Genomic DNA, 27,928 nt, shown 5'->3' on the forward strand with positions numbered 1-27,928 from the left:
GATGTTGAGCTCCTCCATCATCTCTTCATACAGACGTAGTTACTTTGATTCTTGTGTATTCCAACTGGCATAGTTCAGGTGTACAGTCCCTGTTTATGTTGTTGATAAAGGGTATTTGCACCGAAGTCTTTTGTCTTGCAAAATTCTATCATGTAATTTCCAGCTTCGTTTCTAGTACTAATGTCCTATTCTACAACTCCTGTTCCTTTCTCTTTGTTACTTACCCTCAAATTCCCATCGCCAATAATTATCAATGAATCTTGACTGCTTGCTTGATCCAATTCAGGCAGAAGAAGTTGGTAGAAATATTCAATTTGCTCATCACTGGTGAAGAAATTGGTGCATAAATTTGAATAGCAGTAGTATTAACCGATCTTCCTTGCAGACATATAGCTATTACCCTAGCATGGACAGCCAGTATTATATTTCAAGATAGATTCTGAAATATTCCCTTTGATGGTAAATTGAACACTATTCTACTTAAGTGACTATGTTATTCCTGGTACAGTAAGCCGTATGATTACCTGATTCAAAATGGCTAACATTAGTCCACTGTAGCTCACTAATGCTTAGGATATCACTCTGTCTAGACGTAATGTTCTTTTTTGTGATTTTTAATTTTCCTAGATTCATACTTGGTATATCCCATTCCAATTACTAATAACTGTGTTATTCTTCTTATTTTGAGTTGTGGTCCATCAGAAAATGAAGGTCTAAGTCATTATAACTGACTCTGCTTCAAGAAGGTAGCTCTTACTCAGTTGTATTTTGAGTGTCTTCTGACCTGCGATGCTAACCTTCTGGCACTCTGACAGTATTCTGCTGCGATTCGTCAGGCTTCAGGAGAGGAGACAATGCTCCACTGTCATACATGTGGTGGCGAATTTCTCTGAAGTAGACAGTCTATTCCTTCTTTCTTTCTTTTAAAATCATTTTATTGGGAGCTCGTACAACGCTTACCACAATCCATACATATGCCCACTGTGTCAAGCACATTTATATATTTGTTGGCATCATTTTTCAAAACATTTTCTACTTAAGTCCTTTATATCAGATTCTCATTTTTCCCTCCCTCCCTCACTCACCCTCTCTCCCTCATAAGCCCTTGATAATTTATGTTATTTTTTCATGTTTTACACTGACCGATGTCTGCCTTCACCCACTTTTCTTTTATCCATCCCCCTGGGAGGGGGTTATATGCAGATCATTGTGATCAGTTCCCCCTTTCTCCCCACACCTTTCCCTTACCCTCCTCGTATAGCTACTCTCAATATTGGTCCTGAGGGGTTTTTCTGTCTTGAATTCCCTGTGTTTCCAGGTCTTATCTGTACCCATGTACATGCTCTGGTCTAGCCATATTTATAAGGTAGAATTGGGGTCATGATAGAAGGATTAAAGAACTAGAGGAAAGTTGTATGTTTTATCAGTGCTATACTGCACCCTAACTGGCTTGTCATCTCCCTGTGACCCTTCTGTAAGGAGATGTCCTATTGCCTACAGATGGGCTTTGGGTTTCCACTCCACACTCCCCCTCATTCACAATGAAAATGGTTTTGTTCTGGGTCTTTGATGCCTGATAACTGATCCTACTCACAGACACCTCATGAAAACACAGGCTGGTGTGCTTCTTCCATGTGGACCTTGTTGCTTCTCAACTAAATGGCCGCTTTCTTATCTTCAAGGCTTTAAGAGCCCAGACAGTCTATTCCTTCTTCATAGTTTGTTCTTAGTGTGGAAACTGCTGAAACTTGTTAATTCAAGTGATGCTGCTAGTATTTGAAATACCAATGACATAGCTTCTAGTATCACAGTAACATGCAAGCTATTACAGTATGACAAACTAACAGACAAGTGGAGGTTATAACATAGGTACAAAATGGTAATTTGTAGTTATTTACATTTCATTAATAACCAATTAAAAATAAACAACTGATGATATGGAAACAGCAGTCAAGAAATCAAATAATGTGTACATTGGACAAATCTGCTGCCCAAGACCTATTCCAAGTGTTACACAGCAAGAATGTCACTCTGAGGATTAAGATGTACCTGACTCAAGCAATGACAATTTCAGTGATCTCAAATGCACATGAAAATTGGATAATACATATGGAAGATCAAAGAAGAATTAATGTATTTGAATTATGATGTTGGGAAAGAATATGGAAAGTACCATGAAGTGCCAGAAGAACAAACAAATCTGTCTTGGAGGAATGATAGCCAGAATGCTTCTGACAAGGGAGGATGGGAAACTGTCTCACCTACTTTGGACATATCAGGAAAGAGCAGCCCCTGGGGGGAAATAATGTTTGATAAAGTAAAAGGTCAGCAAAAAAAGAGAAGACGATCAAGGAGTTGGATTGACACAACAGCTGCAGCAAGGGGCTAAAAGAACAATTCTGAGTTGAGTGTAGGGCCAGGTGATGCGAAGTTCAGTTGGACATAAGGTCACTGAGTTGGCTGTTTCGATGGCACCTGACACCACCACCACGACTGCCAAGCATCTTTTCACGTGTCATTTGTGTTGTATGCTTCCTTGGAAAATGTACATTGAGTTCCTTTGCCATTTTTAAGATTGGGTTCTTTGCCATATTATTGAGCTAAGGCCCCTTTCAGATATATGATTTGTAAAAACAAGTTCTGTTCTATAAACTGTCCTTTTTAGTTTACGTTATCTTTTAAGCCTCAAATTTTGGTTGGATACTGGATAGTTTATATTATATACCCACTTCTCACTTATCAATATGGTGACATGGTTTGGCTCCAAATACTAGGTTATTTGCAAATTAGCGTTTTGTGAAAATGGAGGATGGTCCCATCAGCTCACATAAGGGATGACTGCAGTATTATATAGCTGTCCATTTTACATCGTTACATAACTGCCAAACTTGGCATTACATAACTGAGAATTATGGCCCAGGGCAGACGACACATAACTTTAACCAGTAGTCAGCACTACTTTTGCCTGGTGATTTGGTGTTCTTTCCTGCAGATATATGTAGTCCATGCACAGAAGTCAGACACATTTTTTACTGTTGTCAAAAAAAATGTAAAATGTCAGGTGAAAGGATCAAAAGGGAAGAAATGTAAATTTATAGGATCAGAGTCTTCTACTTTCCAAGGTTTGTTGCTGCTGATGTTAAATTTTGTTGTGTAAGTTGTTTAATAGCTTTCCTGTTTTTATTCTGTAGAATCTGTATTGTCTGAAATATACTAATACTCTAAGTTCTTATTTTTAAGCTTGGCTTCCTAGGGGTCACACGTGGGTCAGTAAAATTTATTGGACAACCAATGATGAGTCAGTAGATTTCCTTAAATGCCATGCCTATATATTTTCCACCTTTTGCCAAGGTGATCTGTGCAAGCCAGCGTGACTTCGGACTTCAGGCAGTTTAGAAGACAGCCTTAGCTTTGCTCTTCCAGCAGCACAAGACTTGAGGTCAGCCAATGTGAGACTACAGCCATCTCCTTCCTCCATTCTTTTCTGGGCTGGCACACAGCTTTGCACATGCATGCAGCCTTTCTTTCTTTTTTTAAAATTCATTTTATTGGGGGTTCATACAACTCTTATCACACTCCATACATTCATCTATTGTGTCAAGCACATCTGTTGCCAACATCATCTCAAAACATTTGCTTTCTGCTTGAGCCCTTGGTATCAGCTCATTTCCCCCTCCCTCCCCGCTCCCCTTCCCTCATGAACCCTTGATAATTTATAAATTATTATTATATTGTCATATCTTACACTGTCCGACGTCTCCCCTCACCTACTTTTATGTTGTCCATCCCCCAGGGAGGTGGTTGTATGTAGATCCTTGTAATTGGTTCCCCCTTTCCATCCCACCTTCCCTCCACCCTCCTGGTCCCGCCATTCTCAACACTAGTCCTGAAAGGATTATCTCTCTTGGATCTCCTGTGTTTCCAGTTCCTTTCTGTACCAGTGTACATCCTCTGGTCTAGTCAGATTTGTAAAGTAGAATTGGGATCATGATAGGGGTTGGGGGAACTAGAGGAAAGTTGTATGTTTCACCATTGCTACACTGCAACCTAACTGGCTTGTCTCCTCCCCTCAAACCTTCTGTAAGGGGATGTCCAGTTGACTACAGATGCACTTTGGATCTCCACTCCATATTCTCCCTCAGTCACAATGATTTGAATTTTTGTTCTTTGATGCCTGATACCTGATCCTTTCGACACCTCGTGATCACACAGGCTGGTGTGTTTCTTCCATGTGGGCTTTGTTGCTGCTGAGCTAGATGGCCGCTTATTTACCTTCAAGCCTTTAAGACCCCAGACACTTTATCTTTTGATAACCAGGCACCATCAGCTTTCTTCACCACATTTGCTTATGCACCCATTTGCCTCAAGTGATTGTATTGGGAAGGTAAGCACACAATGATATGATTTTTTTGTTCTCTGATGCCTGATAACTGATCCCGCATGCAGCCAGAAATATGTCAGGACATTTCAAAGTTCATCATGTGTGTCTAGTATTCCAGGATTTCCTTTTAAACTCTAGCCAGGCTCTTTTTTCCTCAACTGCATCACAGCCCTAGACAGCTGAGTGATGTCACCCTTAGTTTGCTGTTGTTTGGGGTATGCCCTATGTGTTGTCTGCACAACTACCAATCCCTTCCCACCTACACCCAACCTGCACACACAGCTGAACTGAATAAAAATCAAGCAGCCATTATACCCTGTGAATTGTGATTTCCCAGGGGGCTACAAGTTTGGACAAAATGACTTTCAAAGAGGTTGGATCTCTCCACCATCTCTAATGGTTTTGACTACCATGCCACTGAGCTATGGGGGGAAAGGGGGGAAAACAGTTCTATGGGGCACATACCCGGCTGTCTTACTGAGGCTCTGTAGTTTATCTAAGATGGATTATTTAGGGCTTCTTCTCTAGTTCGGAAGGAGCCATGGTCGGATAGTGGGTTATGCATGAAATTGCTAACTTTATGGTCAGCAGCTCAAACCTATCAGTTGCTCTGTGGGAGGCAGACAAGGCTGGCTGTCTGCACCTATAAAGATTGAAAGTCTCAGAAACCCAAAAGGGCAGTTCTACTTCATCCTGTAGGATTGTTACGAGTCCAAATCAATTCCATGGCAGTTTTCTCTAGTTTTGCTAGAGTTCAGAAATAATTTAACTTGTTTTGCCCATATTTCATGAGGTAATTCACAGAGGACCTCATTCTGAAAGTTGATCAGCCAAAATAATGATATTTTAGTTCTGACATTCCTTCTGCATTCATCAGTTGCAACACTTTAGAGAAATCATGCATCTACTATTTTGCTACCTAGTAGTAAAATTCAGAAAGGGAGGGAAGAATAAATATTGGATTCTTTTTTCTCTTATCAGTTTTCAAAATACTGAGTTGATTTCTAATGCTCTCCACTGGTGACAGCCCCCAGGACCACGATGAACACAAGGATTAAACATATGCCCCGGAATGATCTGATGCAATGGAATCTAATGCAATGCCCTTGTCTTGGAATCTGCTATTTCCCCAAAGAGCCCTGATTCTTTAGTGGAGGCTATTTTAAGACCACAATCCCTGAATGTCCTAAGGTACCACTTTAAAAGTCCTGTCCTTTTGCTGAACTGTGCTCTCTCTGAGGTCCTGTCCAAGGTGGAAGCCATCCACATTATAAATAATGTAGAGTGAAGTCAGCCGATGGCCCTCTCAGATTACCCATCACAATCGATTAGACTGATGTCACAAAAGGAGAAATACATAGACTTAAGACACTAAGCATAACAAACTGGTCCATTACATCATTACTTAACCTTTCCCTTTTATAACTTTTCCGCATCTTATTTATTTTGGGATCAAAAGCAGTCATGGTATTCTAATAACTGGCAAGGGTTTCCTGTTATTCCACACCATCATTTTAAATAAATGTTAAATTGCCCCTGTAGCAAAGTAGTTTAAATACTTTAAATTGCAGAGCCATACCTGGTGCCCTGGTGGCACCTTTCCCTATTTGTAAGTCACACTTCTCTTTGGGTAGCCCTGTCCAGGCAGAGTAACATTCTGAAGCTTGGAAGTACTTTCCCACTCAGTAACTTTCAATGGGGGCTGCTACTAAGAATTAGGCTTGCACTGAAGCACAGGGTGTCTCCTCTACCTACTCCACTAAAATATCCAGAAAATTATTTATGACAAAAATTGCTCATGGGATCAAAGTGGCAACTGCAATTGAAAATGTATAAAGGAGTACCACCCCCCACAAACCGGAATTTCCCCCAAGAGCTATGTATTCAATTTTTTTTACAAAACAACCTTGTCACCTGTAAAGTACTCTCCATTATACTTAATACATTAGGCAAATCTGTGATTCCATTCTTGGAAACATTTTTTAAACTCATCTGTTTGGATGGCTCTCAGCACCTCCTCATTTTTTTTCTTCACCTTTTCTACTTCGTCAATTCATTGCCCTTTCATGTCCCTCTTCATTTGTGGAAACAAAAAAAATGTCACACTGAGCAAGGTCATGTGAGTAATGTGCGTGGGGTAAAAGAGGCATGCAGGTTGGTTTGTTTGTTTTTGACAAAAACTGGTGCACTGAGATGGCTGTGTAGAGCAGGTGCATTGTCGTGGTAGCAAAACCATTCCCCTCTCTGCCACAAAACAGGCCTTTTTGGGTCACACAGTTATGCAATCTTTTCAGAACCTCTAAATAGAAAACTTGGTTAATAGTCTGATCTGGTGGGGCGAATTCCAAATGCACTATCCCTCTCACATCACATCTGATTTGGCGGCGGTTGGGTGGAGGGAAGAGGGGAGCCCTTGTATGTAGATGGGAATTTCAGGGGGACAGGGAGTTGATGTTAATGGAGGAAGACTAACTCAGAAAGGAGGGCAAGAATGGTTGGTTGCACAACTTGAATGTAGTCACTGAATTGCACATGTAGAAACCACTGGACTGGTGTATGTTTACCTGTGTGTATTCTCAACAACAGTAGACTGGGACTAGTGGAAAGCTTCACCACACTAGATAGAAGAAGCAAAGCAATGAAGGCCCAGACAAAGTCAGGGTGTGCAGGGGAACCTGTGAACTATACATAGGTAGAATTTGGAAAACGATGAAAAAAGTCATTATGCCATTGAAAAAGAAGATGAGTTTAATAATAAGCAAATCAAAATAAACCAGAAAACCATATCCATACAGTTGAATTAAGGAAACAAAGGCAGAGCTCAGGTTTACTAGCAGAGAAGTGTTGGGACTAAATTAACACGAAGCTTGCTTTTGGAAATGGAGAGAAAAGTTTTAAAAGAGTGAAGGAAATTCTAATAAAGACATGTACCACGAGTGGTTAGGCAAGATGTCTTTAATTTTGAGGGGAGATTTTAAAATTAGGAAGAGAATTAATTGGTTACTTTGGAGTATTGGCTTCTTTATGATTGATAGGCTTTGGTTGAAAGAATTTTAACTGTCAAATTGATCTAAACCAAGCTTTTATGTCATAATTAGTGTATTCAGGCAAAGATTATCTGGTAAGTACGGGCTTACTTGTGCCCTGATATGGTTAAAAATACATGAAACTGTTCACTACAGATTAATAAGTAAACACAAGTAAATCTGCTTCCTGCCAGGGATTATCAATTTGAAACTGGGTTTTGGTTCTGGAAGAGGGAGACAGAACCCAGCAAGACCTAGAAGCAGAATCTTCAATGTAAAAAAAAGTAAACTTGTTCACTACAGACCAGCAAGCAAGCACAATTATAAGACTGCATGTACTATGGCCCTGAGTGCCATCCAAAAGTTACAGTTTGGTTACTTCTTAAGAGAGGTCTGACTCTGCTCAGGACACCTGGCAGAATTTTGTGCAACTCTGAAATATCTGAGACATTAGCCAAATGGCTTGAATTTGAACATTTGACAATACACAGAAATAACAAATCAAGTCCACAAAGGAGCCTCCGAAGAAAGACCTGGAGATCTACTTCTTGAAAGCTGTGTGGGGCACATGTCGACTCTGACCATGAACTGACGGGGCTTGGTTTCATATGGCTACTAAGAAAATTGAATTTTAACATGCTTACAATGGGGCCTGGCAGATAGTAAATATACAAATGTTCTATAAAGAACAATTCTCCTATAATATACTTTTACAACAATTAGCCTCAATTACTGCAATTATCATACCTTCAAGTATACATACATTTTTGTAAGTATTTGATCGGTTATTTCTTTCACTAGATTGTAAGTTCCCGGCAAATACGGGTTATAGTTGGTTTTATAAACTGTAGCCTCTCTAAGCACTTCCCACCACCCTGTCAGTCAGTTCTGACTCTTAGGGAGTGACTGGTGGGTTCACACTGCTGACCTTTCTGTTTAGAACTCAATGTGCAATACATTATGTTACCAGGTGTGGTAGTTACACAACCTTGTGTCACCTTGAGGGTATTAATAGTGAAGGGGTGAGGTCTAGCCTGTCAGTCAGGTCACAGCCAGATGACGCCTCCTTGTGGGCATGGTCTTCTTGTGAGAACTCTGGGAACTTCCTCTCTTTCTCTCCTTCACCTTCCTGTTGACAAGCCATGTGGAACTACGCTGAGACCTGCACCAGCCCTAGAGCAGCATCTGGATCCACCACCACTGGATCCATAAAACTTTTCACCCAACAGCCTTTGAACTTCCTGCATTCTGAATCATTGTATGTGGCTGTGTGAGTCTGAATAGAGATTTATGGACGAGTGTCAGACTAAAGGGCTAATATCAGACTTATGGACTTGATATGGACTGGACTGGGATGTTTTCTTGATGTACAATTACTCTTTGATATATAGCTCTTATACATATGTGAGTGTCTCTGAATATGTTTCTCTAGTCAACCAAGCATCTAGTACTCAACAAATATTTATTGAATGAGAGAATATAAGACAATGCTAAAGAATACAGAAATTGGCAAATGTTTTATGCACTTAAACCCAGATCTTTTACAACAATACAATAACAGACTATGAAAATGATTATCTCAAAAGGGTTATAACTATGTGATCAACCATGCAGCAACTGGCTCAACATTAGATGAAGACACTAATATGATAAATTAATACTAATTATGGTACATTAATATTAATCTTAAATATACAGGTGAATACATTTTTACTTATAGGTAACAGTATAAACACCATTCAGATCAAGATGTAAAACATTCCTAGTCCTCCATTGCCTCCCGTGTGCCTCTTCCTAATGAATACCCACCCCTATTGGAACCACTCGTCTGATTTGTGTCATCATAGCCTAAAAGGCATTAGGTACAGCTCAGCTAATGCTAATAAGCACCTTGTAACATAGAATTAGACTTACTTACAATCAAGGACCAACACGATATCTATATTTTACAAAAGTGCTAGATCCTGTAAAATTAGACCAGAAACAGAATTGTTTTACTTCATTATATTGAGCTCTCTTGCCAATGCAAAAATATTCAGAAAAGCACCAAAAGAGACAAGACTATCATTACGTGTAGACAACATGATTATATATGAGCACAACCCAAGAAAATAAGCCACAACAATTGATAATTAAAACTTCAGTAAAATGGCTAAGTAAAAAGCAAACATAAATTCACATAAGTCAAAATCATTCTCATGTAGTAGCAATAACTAACTAGAAAATATAATTTTAAAGGCATTCAGTTAACAAGAGAAGTGGAAAATATTAAGCAGCTAGTAATTAGCTTCACAAAGGACATCTATGACTGATATGAAGAAAACAGCCAAACATTACTGGGAGAAATAAAGATTTGGACAAGCATAAAAACATTTCATATTATCAGATGAAAGGCCTAAATATCACAAAAACAATAGTTTTTCATAAATTATGGGTTTAACATAATTCCAATTGAAATACTATAAGAATATTCACAGGACTTAACAAAAATTCTTCTAAAATTCATCTGACAAAAGCACACAATAAGAATACTAAACAGCACTGGGCTGGAATGAGTACAAGAAAGAGTATAATCATATTAAAAGCAACACTTTAAATGACATGATATTCATCTTTTTAAAAAACTCACAAAAACCTAGTCTCTAAAATATATTTAATATGTAATGAGAAACATTAACAAAATTTGGAAAAGAATCAATATTTAACAACTGTTACTGGAAAATCTGTAAGCAATACACTCTAGATCAGAGGTTGGCAAACTACAATCCAGAGGTCACATCTGGGGTGTCACCTGTTTTTATAAATAAAGTTTTATGGGAACATAGCCACACGCATTTGTTCACTTTTTGTGTATGGCCGCTTTTTTATTCCATTTATATAAAATATCTAGAATGGGGCAATCTATAGAGACAGAGTAGATAGATTAGTGGTTGTCAGGCGCTATGGAGATGGGAGGGTTGGGAATTATGGCTAAGAGGCATAGTATTTTCTCTCTAGACCAGCGGTTCTCAACCTGTGGGCTGCGACCCCTTTGAGGGTTGAATGACGCTTTCACAGGGGTCGCTCAATTCATAACAGTAGCAAAATTACAATTATGAAGTAGCAACAAAAATAATTTTATGTTGGATGAGCCCCTACTAAAATGTAAAAAAAGAAAAAAAGAAAATGATTAGGGCAAAGAATGTACAGATGTGCTTTATACAATTGATGTATGTATATGTATGGATTGTGATAAGAGTTTATGAGCCCCTAATAAAATGTTTAAAAATAATAATAATTTTATGGTTGGGGGGGGGTCACCACAACATGAGGAACTGTATTAAAGGGCCGCAGCATTAGAAAGGTTGAGAACCACTGCTCTAGACCAATGAAAATGCTCTAAAACTGACTATTACACTATGTATAAAATTCATTAAATTTTATGTTTAATGGGTTAAGTATATGGTATGTGAATTAAATCCAAGAAAAACTGTTACTTAAAAGATCAAAGCATTAAAAAGATATATTCAGACTAACCAACTGTTTGTCAGAGGAAATTCTAAAGGGTATCCTTTCACTAGTAGAAAAGTGAATCTAAATTTTTTTTTTAATCTCAGATAATGGGGGAAATGAAGCACAAAACCAAACCAAAACCCGCATAAAACCAAACCAAAACCCGCACAAAACCAAACCAAAACCCCCACACCCAGTGGTCAAAGTTGATTTTTACTTATAAGTGCCCCTGTGGGAGAGTATAACTTCCTCACAGGGTTTCCAAAGTTGCAGATCTTTATAGAAGCAGACTGACACATCTTTTTTTCCCATGAGCCCATGGTTTTGAACTGCTACTCTTTCAATTAGCAACCAAGCAGTGCATTCACTGTGCCACCAGAGTTCTTTAATGAGCACAGAGTGTTGACATGTGCTTGAATCTATGCAAACTTTCCTGAATAGAACAATAATAATGTCTTACAGGGTGTGATGAAATGAGCTTTATGTGGACTCGGACTGGTTCTTTGGAAACACAGTATGAAGTCTTTACTTTTGTCCAGCTAATTGGTTATTTACCAGAGAAACTGTAGGGAATCTTGGTGACTCTTTTGGGCAAGTGTTGGCCTGCTAAGCACAAGACTGTAGTTCTCAACCCACAAATCTCTCCGTGGAAGGAAGATGAGGCTTTTTGCTCCCCTAGAGATCTATAGATCTCTTAAACCTTACATCGGGTCACCATGAGCTGGAATTAACTTGATGGCCATGGATTGGGTGGAGTAAACTGTAAACAACTAGTGATTTGATACTTTTTCTTTGGGTCTGGGGTACAGCCTACCCTGTGACTGGTATGCCTCTTGGAGGGATTGTTCAATGACTGCGTAAATCAAGGGTATGTAGCCTACTGTGCAAATGAAGTGTCTGTCTGTGGTCTGGGAAAAGTTGAGAAGATGTTCACTTTGTGTGGTCCTGGTACGAGTGCCGTGCCTTAAAACTGACAAGGAACTGTGTATATCAACAACCAACCCCACAGAAGTTTAGGAAGAAAGAAGAGAAGCAACAGGATGAACGCAAAAAGAAATAGAGACAGAGAGCACGAGAGAATGAGCAAGTGGAAAAAGCAAGGGCTCTTCTAAAAGAGCTGTAGCACTGACGTCAGTAAGTCCTGGAAGGGCCCAGAGAGATCCAGTGGCAACAGGGCAAGAAGGGGCCCAGCAACGAAGCCAGCAAAGACAGGCCCAGAAGGAGCCTAGTGGAAAGGCCAATGGTTACAGTTGGCTGTACCAATAAGAGTCTAACTTCAAGAAACCTAAAAGGGCTTGTCCGTGAGACCTAGGAGACGAGGGCTGCCCTACACTGATATGGTGCAATGAACTCCTTAATATGGCCCTTTTTTGCCATAGTCTTTCTAATTTCTACAACGTAACTAGGAGCTATGCAATAAGCTACCTGTGGTCCATCAAGGATATTGGACGGCTTGCTAATGATACAAAAAAAAAGGTACGTGGAACCCTTGTAGGCATAAGATCACGAGAAAATGGTGTATGGAACCATAACTAGGAAATTGGTCAGTTTTGCCATCCTGCTAGACTTAAAATGAATCATTCCAGGGGTTGAAAGGGTAGATTTCTACAGCCAGGAGTGTAGCACATCCTTTGGACCTGGGGTCCCTGCACTAGGAGTCTCCTAGACCCAGGAGACAGAGCACTGTAACACTGGAGATGGTGAGACAGAATGAGAAGCAGCACCAGAGAAACAGCAACAGCACTAGAGGCAGTACAACCAGAAGTTTAAGGGGAGATAGTGTGGCAGACTTTTAGGCCAAAGTTCCAGAGAGCTGAGTACCTCTGGGCTGAGTTATCAATGGAATAAGATATATCAGGTACTTACTGACAGAGTAAAGAGCTTTGTTACACTTGCTCAAGCAAAGCAGACGCTGGGCTAAGGGGTCCATGGGGCCTAAAGGACAAAGGGTGGAGTACAACGAGAAGTGGCTGCCCTGAACAAAGAATTGTACTGAGTCATTTCTGAACCTGATTTGTAATTAGTGCTACCACAAGCAACGGTAAGTTAAAACGTATTGCCACTAGGGTTCCAGTTCATACATGCCCAAACTATGATTAAACAAGTCTTTGCAATCGGTGATGGCTGCAGACACATTTCCCCAATAATACACTTGCTTTAGTTTTATTAAGGTGCCTTCAAACGTGAGTTTTCTTGTGCCATGGGGAAAATATGATTTTGAAATCATGGTTAGCCTGATTTTTAACAAAACTTAAGTGGACAGTAAGGGCAAATGTAAAGATCCTTGTGCATGACATAAACACACTATCAAATATAATGAAAAGCATGCACCCAGCATAAGAACAAAATTAATGGGATTTCTTAAAAATAAGACACTTATGTGCATCAAGATTTCACCAGGAGTAAAAAGAAAACCCACATACTGGGAGGAAATGCTTGGCAATGACATTGGGAAAGGGATTAATCTCTAAAATCTATGGAAAATTTTAACACCTCAAAGAGAAAAAGATGAGTAACTCAATTAACAAATGGGGAAAGGGCATGAACAGACAGTCTACCCAAGGTGTGCACTGCTAGTGGGACTGTGTAACAGTACAACCACTGGGGAAAGCAGTGTGGCATTTCTCAAACAATTGGGAATAGCATCTGGCCCAGCAATACTACTACTTTGGTAGATATCCCACAGAAGCAAAGAACACAAACACGTATACAAAAATAGATATGTGAACACCTAGGTTCACTTTAATATTGTTCACAATAGCAAAAAGATGGAAACAACATCAATATCTATCATTGAGAATCTAAATAAGCAAACTTTGAAATATACCCCCAATGAAACACAACACCTTGTTTAAAGAATAAAGAAGAAACTGGGAAACCCCTTATGACACGGGTGGATTTAGAGGAATTTACGAGGGGGTACCCCACCAAAATGGAATATTTCCCCCCCATAGCTATGTATTTAAATTATTTTTTGTAAAACAACCTTATCACCTTCAAAGCACTCTTCATTACACTTAATACATTTGTCAAATCTGCGATTCCATTCTTGGAAAATATTTTCAAATCCATCCGTTTAAATGGCTGACAGCACCTCCCTGATTTTTTCTTGACCTCTTCTACTTTGTCAAATCATTGTCCTTTCATGGCCCTCTTCATCCATGGAAGCAAAAAGAAGTTGCATGGAGTGAGGTCAGGTGAGTAAGGTGCATGGGGCAAGAGAGGCAAGCTGTTTTTGCCACAAACTGGTGCACTGAGATGGCTGCGTGAGCAGGTGCATTGTTGTGGTGGCAAAACCAGTCCCCCATCTGCCACAAATCAGACCTTTTTGGTCACACACTGTTATTACAATTTTTTCAGAACCTCTAAATAGAAAATTTGATTAACAGTCTGACCTGGTGGAATGAACTCCAAATGCACTCGCACCCTCACATCAAAAAGACAAAGTAAAACAAATGAGCATCATGCTAATCTATATTTCACTGGACCAATTTTTCTTTTTTGGGGGGGTGAGGTGACGATGGCATCTTGCACTGGCTTGATTGATGTTTGCTTTAAAGGTTGTAAGAACAGCACCATGTCTCATTACCAGTAATGACCTTGAAAAAAGTCCAGGTTGTTTCAGAGCTGTTCTTTCAAAGCACAGCATGTTTCCACTTCACACTCTTCCCTGGTCATTCAGAACCTGAGGCACAAATTTCAAAGTAAATCCCTCTCATTCCCAAATTTGCCATACAATTCGCTGAATCAGGCTCCAAGATAGTCCAGATAACTTCCCCATCTCTTCAACGGTCTTTGAGCACAAGTGCACGAATTCTGTCGACATTTCTGTGCATTCAGGAAGTTGACAAATATTTAGAATGAGTTTGTCATCAATCGACATTTCACCTTTTTTTAAACAAGAAAACCACTTGTACACAAGTTTTTCCATAACGCTGTCCTTGTAAGCCATGTTCAACATCACAACAGTTTCTGTGGCAATTTTCCGGAGCAGGAAACAAAATGTCACAGCTGCACGCTGTTCTCTTAAACTGGCTAAGCCAAAAAATGAAGTTCGAGTGAAACTGCTTTTACAAAAAAAATTCACTGTGACCAGAGAACCTTCTCAGGTGACACTGAGTGCACTAACTCAGAGTGAGTTGCGCGATGCTCGCCTAGAGGGAAAAATATGTGCTACGACGGTTCTGCACACAGAGCTTTTTTCTGGTTTTCTTTGGGTACCCCTCTCATATACTGAGTGAAATTAGTAAAATACAAAGGACAACTATTGTACAAGACCACTGTTATTAAAAAAGCAAAAATCAAGTAAAGGTTTTCATACCAAAAAGAAACAAACTTTGATAGATAGCAGGGGATGGAGGGGGAGGGTAGAATGCAGAAGCAATAGGTTAGAGGGTAGATCTCTATTGACTAACCCTGGTGACGCAGCAGATCATGTACTATAAGGAGATGGGGGAGGGGTGGAGATAACAAACCACTGGGAGGTTTGAAACGTTGTTTAAATGGTGAATGCAGAAAGGATGATCTGATAGGCAAATCCCCACCTAATTCACAATCATAGATATCACAAACTCAAGTGGGCACCTTCCCAAATCAATGAAGCTTTGAAACCAGTTTGCAGGAGTGTTGCCAGCATAAAACAACACTTTAAATGGATCAGGCATCTTAAGGAAGGCAGAGAAGACCTCAAAAATGAATCAACAGACAGAAGCCCCCAACCTCGATAAAGAAGGAGCTGTGGCTGAAGACAATGGCATTCCTATTGCTGCGCCAGCTTCTGAAGCTGCGATCTCACAGGGTTCAACATTTTGATTTAAGTGAGCATCTTGGCCTCACCAGGCTTTCAGCTGGATGGGCACCAAAAGGGTTGCATGAAGATCCGCTAGATTTACGAGCTGATATTTCTATGTCTTTTAGAAATTAATCCAAATTAGAGATAAGTCTCAGATATCCCAATATGATCCAGAGAGCAAGGTCTAATCAAAACAGTGGTTTCTGAGGAGATTTGCTGGGGGAGTTAAATTCAAGGCAGAGAGGTCAGGCTCAGGAAGTTATGATGATTGTTTTCGGGATTTCAAAGGAGTAATCCTGACAGATTTTCTTGAAGGACATGGGATGATCACAGGGGGTAATTATGAAGAAATTTTACAAAAATGGCGAACTGCATTAGTGAGAAAAAGGCCAGGAAAGCTGTGCTGAGGACATTTTTTCCATCATGACAATTGGCCTGCTCTTACTTCACAGGTAGCAAGGGCTGTCCAATGAGAGTTTGGTGGGGCAACCTTACTCCATCCACCCTACAGCCTTGATCTTGCCCCTTCAAACTTCTATTTGCTCCCCAAACACAAAAACATTTTAAAGGAACAAGATTTGAGTCCCTCGAAGAGACCGAAACTATCATTTTGACACGGGGTAAATCAAAGAGCGTAATTCTTCAGGGAAGGGTTAGAGAGATGGAAACATTGCCTTCAGAGTACATAGACCCAGATAGAAGATATGTTATAGAACAATCGCTTTACATTTTGTTATTTTTGTTTAATAAAGGTTTTTATGCTTTTGCAGTCAAACTTCTTGATGTGTCCTGGGTAAAGACCACAACCGTGACGACTGTGAGTCTTATGTGACCACTGCTCTAAATTATCGAACCAGCAAGTGCTGTCGGGGGAGGGAGGGCTGCTGTCAGAATTGGTACCAAGTTAGAGAGAGGCTGTAGATGTGACGCCCCCACTCACAGGAATCAGCCTTGGATTGATGCTGCTTGAAATTAGAGGAGGTCAGATTTCTCGGCCGAGTCATTTTAATAACTGCGTGCTTTCTGATCCGCAGGAATGAATTGTAGACTGTTGTTCATGACCCAAGTTGTACGTTGCTCCTTAATAAACTAATTGACTTCAAGTAGTGCTTGTAAGTTCTATGTGGCCACTACAGCACATTCTCAAATCCAGCAGAGAAGTAGAGGGTGCGGTGGGAGGGAAGGCTGGTGGTAGAATTGGTCAAAAGGTTGACAGAGGGTAAGTCTGACCTCCACTCACCGGAACCAGCAGTGGGCTGACTCTAGTCATTATCCTCCCTTAAGTTAAGCAGGTTCTACTAGTACTATTGCAACTCGTGCCATTTTACATGGATTTTTAAAAAATATTTAAAGTGTCCCACAGTGATAACATATAAACCATGAGGGAAACAACGATAATATATGTGTTCCAAGGCCCGTGTGTCATTTGGATGGAGGATAAAGGTATGCTTAACTTTAAGCATTAAGATAAATAAACATGTTGTAATTTAAAAGCCAGAAGGGAAAAAAATGAAATGCTTTTAAAAACCCACCTTCACCTAAGCACTTGTTTTTAGGTACCCTTGAGTTGGTTACCAAGAAAATAAAAGCCAGTAAAAACACCCAAAGAAAAACTATAAAAGGGAAGAAAACAAAAACAAACTAAACATCACAAAATAAGTTAAGTAGATTTAAATGCAAACGTACGCAACATTAAATATAAATCAACTTATTATCTTGGTTAAAAGATTATCAATCTGAGGGAAAAATCAAAAGCTAACTGCTGTATATGTGGTCTGTAAGTAAAGCAGTGAGTTATACAAAAGTTGAAAGAAGAAAGATGGGAAAAGAAACATGCAAATACCAAGACAGTTGAGATAAGTTTATGAATATCATACAAAACAGATTTTGAGTCAGAAAAATCTTACTAAAGAGGATCACTGTAAAATGACACACAATTGATTCTCCAGAAATATAATAACAACTTTAAACTTTGCACAGTTCAAAAAACACATTAAAATATGGGAGCAAAACTGAAAAGAGAATTTATCAAGAATAAACAGAAAACTACAACAAGAGTAGATTGTAAAATAGTTACCCCAGTAATTGATGGAATGAATAAAAATAACAGTAAAGAAGCAAAATATTTGAATAATACAAACTTGATCTAAGGAATATATATAGAACATAATATCAAAAATTGTGGGATGTACAGTCTTTTAAAGAATAGACATTTAAATAAAACAGTCTGGCGCTGGTGCAACTTGACACACAGAATTGAGACCCCACAAGCAAATCCAGACAACAATAGGTAACTGATCTTTGATAAGGGCTGAAACACACTAAACGAGGAAGAGAGCATCTCTTTAACAAAAGCTGCTGGCAAAACCGGGTACCCATTGCAAACACATGAAACAGGACTCCTCATTCACACTATTAAAAAACGAATCCAAGACGGATCAAAAACCTAAATACACAACTTAGAAAGATAAAGATCAAAAACTAAAATATAGGGACAAATATGACAAAAATACGTATAAAATATAACAGAAAACATACAAACACCAAAAGAGAAACTAGATGATTGAGACTGCATATAAATCAGACACTTGTGCATTAAGATATTTCACCTACTAAAAATACAAAGAAAACCCACAGACTGGGGGAAAAATTGAGGCAATGGCATATCAGACAAAGGCTTAATCTTAAAAGTTTAAAGAAAACTTCAACACCGCAGTGAAAAAGACAAATAATTCAATTAAGAAATGGACAGAGGCTATGAACAGGCATTTTATCAAAGAAGACATTAATGCTCAAGACCATTAGCCATTAGATATTCAAATCCAACCAATGAGATATCATCTTATGCTGGCATCAATAGCAAAGCTTAAAGAAACAGAAGACAACAAATGTTGCCAAGAGCATAGAGAGACTAGAAGCCTGATAGACTCACTGCTGGTGGAGCCGTGGAAGACGGTGCAACCACTGTGGAAAACAGCATGACACCTCCTTTTCACAGCTGGAATAGAAACATTACTGACATCCCTCACAGAAGGTGACAAGGAAGGGACGAGCCAGCTAGGGTGCAGTATAGCACCGACAAAACATACACTATTCCTCTAGTTCTTTATTGCTTCCTCCCACCCCCATGATCATGACCCAGTTCTACCTTACAAATCTGGCTAGACAGGAGCAGGTACAGTGGTACAGATAAGAGCCCTGGACACACGGAATCCGAGACAGATACACCACTCAGGAACAATAATGTGAGTAGTGATACTTTGAGGATAGGGGGAAGGTGGGGGGCAAAAGGGGGGAAACTTTGATCACAAACTTTGACACAATGCCCTCCCTGCCCCCACCCTCAGTCCGGGACGAATAACAGAAACGTGGATGAAGGGAGACAGAGGACAGTGTGAGATATAAAAGTAATAATAATTTATAATTTATCAAGGGGTCACAAGGGTGAGAGGGTGGTGGATAGAGGGAAACAAAGAGGAGCTGATATCAAGGGCTCAAGTAGAAAGAAAATGTTTTGAGAAGGATGATGGCAACATATGTACAAATGTGCTTGACACAGTGTATGTATAGATTGTGATAAGAGCTATAAAAGTCCCAATAAAATGATTTTTTTTAAAGAAAAGATATAGACTCACTAACTCACTCTCTCACTCTCACTGACTCACTCACTCTCTGACTCACTGTCTCATTCACTAACTCTCTCACTCACTTTCTTACTCACTAACTCACTCTCTCATTGAGTCACTATCTCACTCACTCACTCTCTCACACACACAAAAAAGAAAAGCTATAGTGTTGCTGTTGTTAGGTGCCATTAAGTCACAAAACAAAGCAGTGCTTGGTCCTGCACCTTCTTCACATGCGTTACCTTTGAGCCCACTGTGGCAGCCAGTGTCAGTGTCAATCCAATGCCTTCCGTTTTCCTCTTTTCTGCTGCCCCTTTTCTTTACCAAGCATGCCTCTTTCCAGGAAGTAGTCTCTCCTGATAACATGTCCAAAGTATAAGAGATAAAGCTTTTTAAAAATTAATCATTTTATTGGGGGGGGGCTCTTACAAATCTTAAAATTCATCATTCAATTGTATTAAGCACAGTTGTACATATGTTGCCATCAACATTTCCAAAACATTTTCTTTCTACTTGAGCCCTTGGTATCAGCTCCTCTCTTTTCCCCTCCCTCCTTTGTGAATCCTTGATCAATTACATATTATTGTTGTTATTTCGTGTCTTACAATGTCTGCTGTCTCCCTTCACCCACATTTCTGTTACTCGTCCCCCTGGGAGGTGGTCTATATATCTAACCTTGTGATGGGTTCCCCGTCTCCCCTCCCCCCTGTCCCCATCCCTCTACTCTCATGATATTGCTATTCCCACTACTCTTCCTGAGGTTTTTATCTGTCCTGAATTCTGTATGTTGAAAGCTCTTATCTGTACCAATGTGTGTACTCCAGTTCAGCCAGATTTGTAAGGTAGAACTGGGTAGTTGGTGGGGGTGGGAGATGAGTGGGTGGAGGAAGCTTTCAGGAACTAGAGGAATGTTGTGTGTTTTGTTGGTGCTATACTGCACCCTGGTTGAATCGTCCCTTCCTTGTAACCCTTCTGTAGGGGGATGTCCAATTGTCCACAGATGGGCTTTCACTTGAGATAAAGTTTTGCCATCCTCGCTTGTAATGAGTATTCTGGCTATACTTTTGTCAAGACAAATACTGTATGACCCAGCAATCCCTCAACTTATTATGTATCCAGAAAAATAAGAGTCATGACATGAATATGTATGTGTGTGTATATATATATATACCCATTTATTGCATACCATGCAAAATAGCAAGTAGATAAACTAAATGTCCATCAATGGAATAATGGCTAAACTTCAGTTACCTACTCAATGAAATAATTTGCAATATTAAGGAATAACAATGAATCTTTAAAATATATCATAGAATGGATGAATTTGGAGGGTATTAAGCTGAGTAAGAAACACCTTTTGGTGGTTACTAGAGGGAGGAAAGGAGAAAGGGGGAAATTATGGGTTAGTAGTTAGACAAGTGTTAACTTGGAGGAAAAAGATGGTATAATACAATAACAGAGGTGAACAAAAAATGATTACAGTGGGGAAGACACCAGATGTGCAAGAGTTAAAGGCGACAGAAGTAAATATTGCGAGATACAAAATCCTGCGATAATGGTAGTCTACAAGTAGATGTGTGGACAGACATACAGGCTGAATGGATGTGGAAGGGAGAGCTGGAACATGCCCACAAACATATAAAGGTTTGACAAAGGTTTGCTGTAAATATCTCCATGAATGTGGTAGAGCATTCAGGGGCAAAGTTATGAAAATTTAAACATAACCAAATACCTGGAAGAAATGAACTGCTAGTTCTAGGGGCTTAGGACCATCGTCTCAAGGGACACCTAAGTTAATTGGCAAAATAAAGGCCATAAAGACAAGCTACTACAACCTATTTCGGTGAATAACGGTTGCAGAATTACAATTAGTACAGTGGACCAATCGGCAATGCAAATATTAATATCCACAACCTTGAGACCAGTAGAACTAGAGGTGTCTGGCTACTGCAACCAATTTATCTGAGAGGGATCAGATTAGAAGGTCCTGGATATAATGAGAGAAAAATGTGGAACAAAACTCAAAATCACAAGAAACATTCAGGCTCACTCATTGGATAGACTTATGGACTCTCTGAGACTATGGACCTTACTCTCCAGATCTGGAAATGAGCTCACCTCCTGAGTTCAATTTTGAGCCAAAACAAGAGACATGTCTAAGGGGAACAATAACATGAGGGAGGTACACACACCATAGAATGACTGGACATTTGGGACCAAAAGGGCAGCTTTTACCAAAAGTCAAAGTTCAGAAGGGTTAGCAAAGGGGGAGGATAAGAAACAAGGAAACAGGAGGAAATGGGATAAGTGGTGTTACATTGTGGGGCTTATAATCAATGACACAAAACAATAGATATATGAAAACTGATCTCTGAAAATGATGATGTGCTTTACACAACTGATGTATGTATGGATTGTGATAAGAGTTGTAATGAGGCCCAAATAAAACGTTTAAAAAAAACTGATCTCTGCAAACTGTTGCACAAATCACAATAAAAAGTTTAAAACAAACAGACGTTTACAAAAATGGATCATATATTATATGAGGTCATAAAGTAAGCCCCAACAAATTTCAAAAGATTGAAACCATAATGACATGTTCTTCAACCAAATGCAATTATGTTAGCAATCAATTATAAAAATATAACCAGAAGAAACAACTGATTTAGCATCCATTGATGATTCATGCCTTTAGAAATAATATTATGAAAAAAAAGAAATAATATGACGGTTATAAAATGCCATCATTCACTCTACATAGTAGATGGGATTCTACTGGAAAGAACTTTCTCCCTTCTTTCTTATATATTTATTATGAGCAAGGATTCTTAAATTTACTCAATGGGTTAGAATCCATTATTGTGATTTATTCTGATGTTCAAATTGCTCCAGATTTGGCCTGTGGGAGTGTAGTTCCCTTTAACCTGACTCTTGCTGACATGTCATGGTCTTTGGCAATTCTCCCTACCTCAGTCAAACCAGCCTCTTTCCCCAAAAGCTGTGATTTCTTTTAATGAAGAATTAGCCTCATTTCCCTCCATGCCCTTTCCAGTGTACTTATATTATTCATATGAGATATTTAGGTTTATTCATTGGTGTTTTCACTTAATTTTAAAGATTGGCTCATACTTGGGAACAAACTTTTTTAAGCATACAAGGAGCTCTACTGGCACTTACGTGCTCACCGCTAACTGAAAGGCTGGCTGTTGAAAACCACTGCCAACTCTGAGGGAAGAATCTGTTCCCATAATGATTGGAGCCTAGAAAACCCTATGGGACAATTTCACTGTCCTAAAAGGTGACTATGAGTTGGATTCAATGGGACACAACAACACAGCAAAAACATTAAGACGGTTCCACAAGGCAAATGACATAAAATGATTTTTTTCTTCCAAATACTCCCAATGACTGCTCTGTCCTTCACAAGAAAATCATGATTATCCCTTTGGAATCTCTAAAGTCATTTGTCAAAACCCTCTGAGCTGATTTCTCTGCCTTAAATTTAACTGGCCCTTTTGTAAGCCACTGCTTTGATTAGTCCTTGCTTTTCTAGACCACATTGATAAATCCAAGGCTCAATACTGGATACAATTCATTCCAATAACATCATCTTAATTGGATTTTGGATTTTGCTTAAAAGACTCAAAAGATCAAACTCTGAGCTAATTTATCTTTACGTAATACTTTTTGGAGATGGATGTGTTTGAACTGCTGACCTTGTGGTTAGCAGCCCAATGCTTAACTCACTAAAACACTACAGTTGCTTACACCCCAGCTCCGCTGTCTCCAGACACTTAACAGCCAAATATATATATGGCAATGCAAAATTCCAAAAAAATAGTAGCCAAGTCACTTCCACAGAACTATAGCTATCTAAAACCTTAACAAAATAATAAGGGTATCTAAAGCCTTAACAAAAAAGTACAATTAAGGCAATGAGGTACTGGTGTAAGGGTAGACAAATAGAGCAGAAGAGAATAAAGAAGTCAGCAACAAAGCCATATCTAGTCACTTAACTTCCGACAAAAGCAGCAATGAAGAGCACTAGGAAGGATGCTCTGCAATAACGAGTGTTGGGACGCTAAATTTCCATATAAGGGAAAAAATGAAATCCGAGTGCTCATTTTATATACATAAGTCATGGTCATGTAAATTGTATATCTAAATGTACGATGTCAGTTTTAGGTGACTAAAAGGCTCTTGTTTACAGCTTTGCCTATACCAATTCTAGATTCAGGTTAGCTTTTGACTCCTAGCTAAAAGAAATTTAAGTTGACTGTCAACTGCTGCTTGGGGTAAAGACAAAATATACTGATCTGAATTTTGGAGGTGAGGAATCTTAACTTTTGCTTTACTATAGACCTATCCTGTTACCAACTCTGACAGAGAGTAGATCAGGGGTCCTCAAACTTTAAACAGGAGGCCAGTTCACTGTCTCTCAGACCCGTTGGAGGGCCGGACAATAGTTAAAAAAATATATGAACAAATTCCTATGTACACTGCACATATCTTATTTTGAAGTAAAAAACCAAACAGGCCAAAAACACCCGGCAGGCCGATAAATGTCCTTGGCGGGCTGCATGTGGCCCACGGGCCGTAGTTTGAGGACCCCTGTGGTAGATCACTTGGCTATGCGTGTTACTCTGGGTACTTTAGAGAAACAAATCCATAGAAACTCATGTATAAGAGAGAGTTTTATATAAAGGTTAAGTGCCCATCAAGAAAACATCCCAACCCAGTGCTGCCCAAGCCCACAAGTGCAACATTACCCCATATAGCCAACACCAATGCAAAAAGTCCTCCTCCATCTCACAAAACAGACGCAATGATGCCAAAAGCCAAATCACTGAGTGTGTAAACATCTCAGCTCTGGCAGGGGTCTCCACATGGCTGCTCCAGCATCCAGGGCTGCATCGGGGTAGGTCCATGTGGCTTTTCCTCAGGGATGTCTTGGAGAAAGTGAGCCTTGCCTGCTAGAGCAGGTAACTGGCTAAGGCAGCTGCACCCTGGTCCGACCATCAGAAAGCAAGAGACCCGAGAACTAGAAAGATGAGGCTCACTGAGCCATTTACCCCTCCACCCTTCAATTAACCCCACATGTGTTTCTCGGCCAGGCACAATAAACTAATTACCTCACCATGTAAAGATTCCTCAAAAGAATAGTACAAACATACCATATATACTCGTGTATAAGCTGAGTTATTCAGCACAAAAAATGTGCTGAAAAATTGGGGTTGGGCTTATACACAGGTCAGTGGTACCCCAGCGAGATGGAACATCTAGCGGGTGATTGCCGTTCCTCCACTGTTCATTCAAAGTCCCGCTGACACTGCAGGGCTTTGAATATCTGTTTACTCACATCTAACCAATCAGAGCTGTCCTGTGAAGTGGACGGCTCCAATTCGCAGAAGCACCTGTAGTGATTCACTTATGCCGGCAGCTGAACTGGTAAGGATGTGTCTGTGGCTGTGCTCCGTCTCTCCCCTCTGGTCTCTGTGTTAATTCACATCCTGCATTTCCCACCCTAGGCTTATACTCGAGTCAATCAATTTTTCTGGTTTCCTGGGTAATAATTGGGTACCTCAGCTTATACTCGGGTCGGCTTATATTCGAGTATATACGGTATATTAATAATCTGAATGTGGAATGTATCACGCAAGAATCTAGGAAAATTAGATAGAATTTGTCAAAAATGAAGTGGAATTCATATAGGCCAGTATCCTATGCATTGGTGAACTAAAATGGACTGGCAATGGCCTTTTTGAATCATCTAAGCATACAGTTCCTGGAATAACATGTTCCAGTGGAATAGTGTCACATTCATATTAAAGAGAACATTTCAAGATTTATCTTGAAGCACAATGCTGTCTCTTACAGGCTAACTATGCACACACAAGGACACCAGTTAATATAATCATTATTCAAATTTACTCACCAACAACTAAAGCTAGTGATGAAGAATTGAAGACTTCTACCAACTCTTCAGTCTGAAATTGATTAAATGTTTAGGCAAGATGTATTGATAACTACTAGAGATGATAATTCAAGCATTGTTAACAAATAGAAAGGACACTAGTTGGAAAATATAACATTGGTGATAGAAATGAGGTTGGAGAGCACCTGATTGAATTTTGCAAGATCAATGATTTCTTCAATGCAAATATTTTTTTCATCAACTTAACAGTGATCACAAACCTGAATTTCACCCGATGGAATATACAGCCATCAAACTGACAATATCTGTGGGAAGAGACAATAAAGAAGAACAATATCAGCAACTAAAAGGAAGTCTGGGGCTGACTGTGGGGCAGACCATCAATTGAAATATGTAACTTCTGGTTGAAGTTTAAGAAAATTAAAACAAGTCCACAAGAGATAATATATGACCTGAGTCTATGCCACCTGAATTTAAAGGATATCTCAAGAATAGATTTGACTCTAATAGATCTGAACACTAATGACAGAACACCACACCAAAGGAGCTGTGGGATGACATCAAGAACACACATAAAGAAAGCAAAAGGCCATTAAAAAGCTGGAGAGCAAAGAAAAGATCAAAGTGGATTTCAGAAGAGACTCTGAAACTTGTTCTTGATCATAGAGTAGCTAAAGCAAAACGGAGAAATAATGAAGTAAAAGCGCTGGACAGGAAAATACAAAGGACAGCTCAAGAAGACAAAGTATTATAATGAAATGGACATAGATCTGAAATGAGAAAACCAAAAAGAAAGAACACACTTAGCATATATCAGGTTGAAATAAAGAAAAAATTCAAGCTTTGAATTGCAATATTGGAAGATGCTGTGGGCAAAGTATTCAATGATATAAGAAGCATCAAAAGAAGATGGAAGGAGTACGCTGGGTCAATTTACCATAAAGAACTGGTCAACACGTTGGGCCTCTGCTCAAGCCCTACCTCAATGCAAAAACACTTTGTTCTAACAACCTGGCATTCTGTAATGCTCACCCCCTCCCTACACAATTGATGAAGACAAAATGGGTGCACAAGTAAATGTGAAGATCGTTGATGGTGCCAGGCTATCAAAAGATAAAGCATCTGTGGGTCTTAAAGGCTTGAAGTTAAACGTGGCCATCTAGTAGAGAAGCAACAGGCCCACATGGAAAAAGCACACCAGCCTGTGTAATCATGGGGTGTCGAAGGGATCAGGTAACAGGCATCAGAAGACCAAAAGAAAACAAAAAAAAAAACATATTGATTAGAACAAGGGGTCAGAGCAGAGACCCAAAACTCATCTCTCAACAATGAGACATACCCTCACAGAAGGGTCACAAGGAAGGGGTGAGTCAACCAGGGTGAAGTATAGCACTAAGGAAACACACACTAATCCTCTGGTGTTTTAGGCTTCCTCACACACACCCCACCCACTATCATGACCCCAGGCCTGCCTTTCACTGAGGGCTAGACCAGAGCATGTGCACAGGTACAGATAAAAGCTTAGGACACACGGAATCCGGGTCAGATAAAACCCTCTGGAACAGACATGGGAGTGGTGATACCAGGAGGGTAGGGGAAAAGTGGGGAAGAAAGGGGGAACAAATCACAATGATCGACCCATAACCACCAGCACCACCACCCTTAGGGGAAGAGCAACAGAAACTATGGAGGAAGGAGACAGCTGTTGGTATAAGACATGAAAATAATAATAATAATAATTCATCAAGAGTTCATGAGGGTGGGAGAGAGGGAAAGAGAGAAGCTGATACCAAAGACTCAAACAGAAAGTAAATATTTAGATAATGATAGCAACATATGTACAAATATGCTTTATACAATTGTTGCAAGAGCTGAAAGAGTACCCTATAAAATGATCTTTAAAAAAAGAACTGGTCAACATCCAACCATTTTGAGAGGTAGTATAGATGAAGCACCAATGGTACTGAAGGAAGAACTTCCAAGCTGCATTGTAAGCATTAGCGAAAATCAAGGCTCCTAGAATTGACAAAATACCAATGGAAAGGTCACTCATTCATCTGTACCAGTGGTTCTCAACATTCCTAATGCTGCAACCCTTTAATACAGTTCCTCATGTTGTGGTGATATCCCCCAACCATAAAAAATAATTTTGTTGCTACTTAATAACTGTAGTTTTGTTACTGTTATGAATTGGGCAACCCCTGTGAAAAGGTCATTTGACCCCCAAAGGGGTCACGACTCAGAGGTTGAAAACCGCTGATCTATACCAAGAAATCTTGAAGACAGTGACCTGGCTAACCAAATGAAAGAGATCCATATTTGTACCCATTTCAAAGAAAGGTGGTGACCCAATGGAATATAGAAATTATTGAACAACATCATTTATATAACATGCAAGTTAAGTTTTCAATATCATTCAACAGCAGCAATGGCAGTAACACATATACAGGGAGCTGCCAAAAATCCAAGCAGGATTCAGAGGAAGGCATGGAACAAGGACTATTGTTAATGTCACCTGGATCTTGCTTGAATGCAGACAATACCAAAAAGCTATTTACTTGTGTTTTAGTGACTGTACGAAGGGATTCGACTGTGTGCGTTGTAACAAACTAAACATAATATTGAGAAAAATGGGAATTCTAGAACACCTCATTGTGCTCCTGGGCAATCTACACA

At 39.6% G+C, this 27,928-nt stretch overlaps 1 protein-coding gene across 3 annotated transcripts in view; it reads right to left on the bottom strand.

Moving 5' to 3' along the window:
* The window catches only part of BLM (BLM RecQ like helicase), a 123,786-nt gene that overhangs the window by 92,633 nt on the left and 3,225 nt on the right, over window positions 1-27,928 (bottom strand). For 2 of the 3 annotated variants that reach the window (XM_075558017.1, XM_075558015.1), the window contains exon 2: window positions 19,560-19,673. The exons of the other annotated variant lie outside the window; for it this stretch is intronic. The gene's annotated coding sequence lies outside the window, so the exon portion shown is untranslated. The remainder of the gene's footprint in view (window positions 1-19,559; window positions 19,674-27,928) is intronic. 3 annotated transcript variants of the gene reach the window in all.

This window comes from Tenrec ecaudatus, chromosome 9 (assembly GCF_050624435.1).
Source record: "Tenrec ecaudatus isolate mTenEca1 chromosome 9, mTenEca1.hap1, whole genome shotgun sequence".
Taxonomy (NCBI): Eukaryota; Metazoa; Chordata; class Mammalia; order Afrosoricida; family Tenrecidae; genus Tenrec; species Tenrec ecaudatus.